We start from the raw sequence: 7,222 nt of genomic DNA, 5'->3' as shown, positions 1-7,222 counted from the left end.
GGCTGAGCACCTGCTTTACTGGTTGGGAACATGGCATGGCTCCTCTACCTCCAGAGACAGAGGGCAGAATCCCTGATCAACGACAAGTTTGTAGCAAAAAGGGGGAAACAAAATGATGAGGTAGGAGAGAAGCACACAACAGCCAAAAAAGAAGTTTGGGAGACACCCGGCAGTGCTCAGGGAACCCTATGGAGTACTGGGAAACAAACACCTTAGGTGCATGAAAAGCAAGTGCCCTGTCTGTTCTCCTATTGCTCAGCTTTTCTTTCTTTTGTTTGCTTTTTGGATCACACCTGGCGATGCACAGAGGTTATTCCTGGCTTTGCACTCAGAATTACTCCTTGAGGAGCTCAGGGGACAATGTGGAATGCTGGGAATGGAACCTGGGTCATCCGTGTGCAAGGCAAACGCCCTACCCGCTGTGCTTTCTCTCCAGCCCCATTGGCTTTTCTTTCTTTATGGTCTTTTGGTCCACACCTCTCAATTCCCAGACACTCCTATGGGGCATGGGACGATTGAACCCAGGTCCGTGCTGAGCAAGACCAACACCGTACTTACTGTACTAAGGCTCCCGCCCCCTAGAGGGAGACATTTAAAACCTAGTGCAACAGGTCCCTGCAAAGCCCGTTTCTGCAAGTACTCACCAGAACAGAAGGGGGAGTCTTTGGACCTGGAAAAATTGAAAATGAGGGAATGCTATGAAATTTGACAGGTGAAGCAGAAATTATATTTCTGGGGGAAAATAAAATCAGAGAGCTAGAAGAGATAGCAAATGGATAGGATGCTTTTCGTTCAAGCAGCTGAGCCTGCGTTAATATGCAAGAGCACATAGGTTTCCCCACCACAAGACTGCCAGGAGCCATGTCTGAGCAAAGAGCCAAGAGTGAACCCTGAGCTCTTGCCAGCTGTTGACCAAAAACTACAATTAATAATAGTAAAAATATAGTGTGTGGGTTTCTTATCTTGCACGTGTCTTCCCAGGTTTGATTGCTGGAATCCCTTGTTTCCCTGAGCACCACCAGGAGTGATCCCTCAGTGCAGATGTAGGAATAACCCCTGAAAATTGCCATGTGTTCTCTCACCCTAAAAATAAAAAAAAAAACACTAAAAACTATATAAGACAAAGAAATAAAAGTGTGGTGACCAATGGTCATCCTAGATTGCATTATGGTACATCTTGGGGCGCATCCTGGAAGTGACCAGCCTATTACCTGCTACATTTGGTTGCACGGACCCCTCTGGGCCAACACAGCCCAGATGCTATACTCCCTTCTGCCAGGGTCTCTTACAACTTCGCATCTCCCAGGATCCCAAAAACGTACCGCAGGCGCATGGAACCTGGGAAAATCAAACGGTCAGCCACACACTCCTGAGTCCCCGGCCAGTGCAGAGGGCAGTGCACTGGGAGAGCATCTGCCGTGCCGGGGCTGACAGGACTGAGTCTGACATTCCACAGGACCCTGAGTCCCGCCAGGAGAGTCCCCTCATGCAGAGCCAGGAGTGACCCTGAATGCTACGGGATGTTGGACGAAAATAATGAAACAAAACATTGTTTTTTAATTAAAAGAGAGACTCACCTCCCCTCTTTCCAGGGAAATCGACCCTCTGCCCCCGACTCCATAATCACAATGACGGAAGTGGCCCGCAAAGGACCGGCCCGGGAACATTCCCGGGTGACCCCCCACCCCAGCCTGTGACCCCCGGGGGCTCCAAGTGTCCCTGCAGGAACCAATGGGGAGGCTGCTGCGCACGCCCCGCTGATCTGCGGGGAAACTAGGGAAACTGAGGGTCACTCTTGTCTCTCTTTCTCTGTGTTTGGGGCCTGAGCGACAGGGGAGCGGGGAGGGCGGGGCCTTGTTCCCACACCCCATGGGGTCCCCCGACCCCGGAGGATCCTGAGCACTGAGCCCGAAGTCGCCCCGGGCCCCGCTGGGCGCCGCCAGGCCTCCCCCGGGACGCGCGCCCCTCCGGCAGCTCTGAGGTACGTTCCCTCAGAAGCCCTTGTCCTAGCCTCAGAAGCCCCCTCGTCTCCCTGAAGGGCAGGAACGAAAGAGACGAACCTCGGGAGCAAGCAGAGAACTGGTCACTCAGCCAGCAGCCACATCCCACATTTCCTTTATTAGAGACAGCAGCCCAGGAAGCCTGTGTGACCTGTCAGTGCACTGTGTCATCTTGTCACTCTCCGGCCTGAGGATGATGTTGCAGAGATGCGTCACCATCTCCTGCCTTTTTCCTTCGGATCAGCAGGTGATTCCATGCAAAAACTTGAGCCGTGAGCACCAGAGAGGAGCACAGCCAGCCCCCCCACACCTAATCAGAAATCCCTGAATTAGAGCCAAAAATGTAGAGAATAAAAATGTAGAGACTTGCCGGACGCTTGGACACTGGCCCAGGGAGACATCTGTAAAGACACTGCTAGATGCTCCTTCTCTCCAGGGGACAGAGAAGTGGGTTGTGACCCATTTGTCTGTCAGGACAGGAGGGCTCGTCTCAGCCTACAGGGGAGGATACCACAGCCCTGCTCAAGCCCCAGAAATCCACTCTGCCACCCCCCACCCCGGGAAGGTCCCTAAGGCCAGGGACTAACTCTGAGGCCAGAAGCTCCCACGCAGAGGCAGACCCTGTGGGCCCCAGTGACCACAACCCCACTAGTGGCTCTGTCGTGGGGGCAGACACAGGGACTGAGGGTGGACAAACCTTCAGCTGCCCTCTTGCAGAGTGGACGGGGACATAGGCCTGGACAATATCTTCCAGGGACCAAGGTCACATCTAGGCACAGCTGAGCCCCAGGCAGTCCCATCTTTGACCTGCTGGACCTGGACCCATCCTGGTCGTGATTTCCTATAATCCCAAATCAGCACATGAGCCTCATCCAGCACTCGCTCCTGTTGTGCAGAAAGAGCTCAGAAAACCATGTAAAGAGTGTGTTGGATCACAAAATTACCCAAATATCCAGGGTGTCTACTATCAACCATGATGTCTGACAACTGGAATTTCAGGAGTGAGTCTACTTTTAAACCATGAATATTGTATCTTGAGGATTAGGGTGGTAATACAGCGGGTTAAGACATTCACCTTGCACTTGGCTAACCCAGGTTCAATACCTGAGCACATATATTGGCCCCTGACCCCTACCAGACTGATCTCTGTGCTCAGAGGCAGGAATAAGCCACAGACAATGCAGGCGTTTACCAAAATACTGTAACTTCAAAAGGTAACTCTAATGAAACAAAGGAACAACAATATCAGCAAAAAATACTTAAGTGTGAATTCTGAGGCGGCCTCCCCGGGTCACCAGATGTGAAGAAAAGTGAGGAAGTTAGGTCCCATGGTAGGAATGCTTGATGTTCTGTCTCACCAGAGAAACAAAGACATGAGGACAAAAGCAACTGATGGCCAATGGGCAGTGCATAGTGAGCCTTTAATTCCAAGCCAAATAGCATACTTATAGAACATCTGAGGGGTCTTGAGGTATAGGCATGCATGTATTGTGATTTATCATTTACAAAGGTCAAGTGTTTCAACAGAGGCAACTCTTTTGGAGGAATTAACTCAAGGAAACGTTCTGTCTGAGACTAGACTGAGAAATTCGCTTAGGGGCTACAAGCATCTGTGTTACCTACTTGTACATATTTAACAATTAAGTTTACTTCTTATTAATATTTGTATTTATCTGGATATACACAGTAAGAAACATTCTAAAACTTACTTCTCTGGGATCCAGGACTTAAGGTTAAAAGCTGGCTGTGCAATTACCATAAATTCTACATGGAGTACTCAGGCTGGTATAGCTTCCCCTACCCAATAGGGTCTGGTCTTTTAAGTCATAACAGCTTGGAAACAAAACCATGCTTCATGATTTCTAGACTGTCCCGTATGGAAGCCAAAATAGCTTTGCTGCTTGCCCCCGGTCCATCCAGAGATTCTGGGTGGGATCCAGTTCTCTAGGGTTAGGAACTATGGCAACTTGAGCCCGAGTCAAGTAATTTTAACCTGGATGCCCAGGTTAAATCTATTCTAAAGTCAAATAACCCTCAAAGTTGCTTAGCATTAAAAAGTGCTTAGCGTTAACTTCTTTCTTTTTTTTTTCTTTTTTTTTTGCTTTTTGGGTCACACCTGGCGATGCACAGGGGTTACTCCTGGCTCTGCACTCAGGAATTACCCCTGGCAGTGCTCAGGGGATCTTATAAGATGCTGGGATTCGAACTCGGGTCGGCTGCGTGCAAGGCAAACGCCCTACCCGCTGTGCTATCGCTCCAGCCCCAACTTTTTTCTTTTAAAACAAAGAATATTGCTCTATAGTAACAGATTATAGATAATAGTTATAGGAGTTATATCAGTTATAGGAGAAAGAGAAATGCAAATAAATGACTATAGATGCAAAGTCTGGAGTCACCAGAAGGTTTGAATTTACCAGTTAAAGATAAATTCGGAGTATTAGGAGAGCTCATAAGAGCACTATAACCTTCTATGGGGGAAGAAAATTGGCAATTCATGGATCAAGCCTAAAGCCCTTAGGGTTAATATCCAACACTCATGTGTAAAGACAAATTCTGGAGTGACACATTTAAAGTGGGTCCTTAAGCCCTCTTTTCTGTTTTTTTCTACACTACAGAAATCCATATATTCTCTTGAATTCTACTACTCACTTTCATTGCTCTCACATCCTCTATGTATGTATGTGCGTGTGCATGTGTTTTGATTTTGGAGGGCAACAGGCAGTGCTCAGGGGTTATTGCAGCTCTGGAATCAGGGCTCAGCCCTAGTTCGGCTCAAGGACTATATGGAATACCAGACGTAAATTGAACCTGGGTTGGCCAATTGTAAGGCAAGCACCCTACTTGCTATACTTGCTCTGGACATTTCTAAGTGATTTATTTCCACCACATCAGGAGTGACCCTAAGCAAAGCTTCCCCAACACCACCAACAACCCTGGAAATCAATTATTTCTCTTTAAAGAAACCCCAAAACTTTAGCTCCGTTACTCACCACAATAGCTGGGGGCAGTCTGGTCAGGGAGGGATTACATGTGTGGGGTGCTTTGCAACGAAACCTTAGAAAGCAGAAATTCTTGACCTAAGGGAAAAAAATACAAAAGTTGGGAGGAGAGACAGAAAAGCAGGTAGGGAATTTGCCTTGCATGCAGTCAACTGAGAGCAATCCCCAGCATCCCGTGTAGACCCCGAGTACCGTCAGCAGAATTCCCAAGTGCAGAGCTGAATGTAAACCCTGAGCATCTCCTGATATGGTACACAAGCCCAACCAAAACAATAATGAAAAAGTTTCACTTGAAAACTCCACTCCCTTCAGGGACCAAGACAGAGGTGGCCCCGCCCCACCACAGCAGTCAATCAGAGGACAGAGGACAACTGGGTCTCCTTCTACAGATGGCCCTGCCCGTGGAAGTGAGTCTGAAAGTTCTACTCGTGATGCCAGGGCCAAGGGCTTCGAACAAGACCGAGCACAGTCCGGTGATGGCAGGTTCGGGAGGGCTAAACCCGCCCTCTGCAGGCCCCACTGCCCCGCACCCACCCGCCTCGGACCTATTCCAGAGCTGGGGGCGATCCTGGCCAAGAAGATCCCCAATGATCATTCGCTCACACCAGTGACCCCTGCACTCCGGCACAGCCCCCACTACACCGCCAAAAGCCTCTGGATCCCCGAAAGCCTTTGCCACACCTCAGAAACCACCTAGATATCCGGAACCAGTGAAAAACAAGCACGACCTTGTCCCCCAAGCCGGCGGGGCCCCACCCCTCACATTGCAGAGATGGAGAGGCACGGGTACTCGCGGGAGGCCGCTCCGGTCCTGCCACAAAATCTGCCTTCACAGCTGCCCTGCCGCCAGGCGCCAATTCCTTCTCCACCCATGAGACCAATGGCGGGCCGAGCCAGGCAACCACAGCTAGAATAGAAAGGATTCCTGAAGGGCCCTCTGTGACATCACTTCCACTTCTACAGGGGCCTTAAAGGGCCATGGCTCAGATTTAGAGAACCCAGCTCAACGGGAACGACCTAAATAAAGGAGTGGAGAGGGCGCTGATGGGACGGTGGGCCACAGAATGGGGAGCTGGAGGGGAAGGAGAAGACCCCTGATCCTGTACTGGTCAGTCAAACATTGAACCAATGCTATCACAGTCCCTCAGGAAAAACGCGGGTGGGTTGATTGAAGGTAAAACAGGCAGGTAGGTACAAGGCACCTGACACTGGGGAATTAATCAAGATGGGGTGAGAGCAGTGACTATGAAGCCAGCCCTGGAGATGCAGAGAGGAACTCGCCTAGCAGCAGTCCAGAGAGCTGGACAGACACTGGAAAGGGGAAAAGGCTGGAAGAACACAGTCTTTGGAAAAAGCCCAACCCCTGGGCTCCTGCCTACAAGGGAAACCACATGAGGCAGTTTCAGAAACACAATTTCAAATCCAGAGGATGGGGCAAGAGGGGCAGTACAGTGGGCTGGGCACTTGCCTGCATGCGGGCAATCTGGGTTCACACCTCAGAATTCCGAATGGTCCCCTGAGCATCACAGAAGTGCAAGAAAGTAATAGCACTGTAGCACTGTCATCCCGTTGTTCATCGATTTGCTCGAGTGGACACCAGTAACATCTCCATTGTGAGATTTGTTGTTACTGTTTTTGGCATATCGAATATGCCACAAGTAGCATGCCAGGCTATCCTATTCGGGCGAGATACGCTCGGTAGCTTGCCGGGCTCTCTGAGAGGGGTGGAGGAAGCCAGAAATGAGTATACATTAGAAAAATAATTATTTTACAGGCATGAAAGAACAAAGAATTTGCACTGATAATTAGTTACCAAAGTTGACCACTTTTTAAGGTTTTACTTATTGAAAATCTATGCATGTTTGGGAGCTTAAGAGGCAATCTCTTTGGCCAGAGAGATAGAACAGTGGGTAACGTGTTTGCCTTGCACGTGACCAGTCCGGGTTTGATCCCTGCATCCCATGTGATGCCCCAAGTACCACCAGTAGTAATTCATGAGTGTAGAGATATAAGTGACCGCTGAGCATCACTGGGTGTGACTCAAAAGCCAAAACAAAATAAGAAGCAATCTCTTTTCTATTGCTTTGGATTGCTTGTTTTTAGACTACAGTCAACGGCACTCTGTGCATACTCCTGGCTCTGTACTCTGGAACCACTCCTGGTGGGGCTCCAGGACCATATGTGTGCACGGTATTGAACTCAGGCCAGCCCCTTGCAAGGCAA

General features: G+C 49.5%; 1 long non-coding RNA gene across 6 annotated transcripts in view; it reads right to left on the bottom strand.

Annotated features, from left to right (window-relative positions):
- Positions 1-7,222, bottom strand: part of LOC129403419 (uncharacterized) — a 45,300-nt gene that overhangs the window by 14,222 nt on the left and 23,856 nt on the right. For 3 of the 6 annotated variants that reach the window (XR_008629232.1, XR_008629229.1, XR_008629234.1), the window contains exons 4-5: positions 4,991-5,077; positions 645-2,841 (exon numbers count right to left, since the gene is read on the bottom strand). This is a non-coding gene — a long non-coding RNA (uncharacterized LOC129403419). Of the gene's footprint in view, positions 1-644; positions 2,886-4,990; positions 5,078-7,222 lie in introns of all 6 variants that reach the window. The other 3 variants (XR_008629233.1, XR_008629230.1, XR_008629231.1) reach the window with 3 other exon arrangements.

Source organism: Sorex araneus, chromosome 3 (assembly GCF_027595985.1).
Source record: "Sorex araneus isolate mSorAra2 chromosome 3, mSorAra2.pri, whole genome shotgun sequence".
NCBI classification, from domain to species: Eukaryota; Metazoa; Chordata; class Mammalia; order Eulipotyphla; family Soricidae; genus Sorex; species Sorex araneus.
Note: the sequence above shows the minus strand (reverse complement) of the source record. Positions and strands in the feature narration are given on the sequence as shown.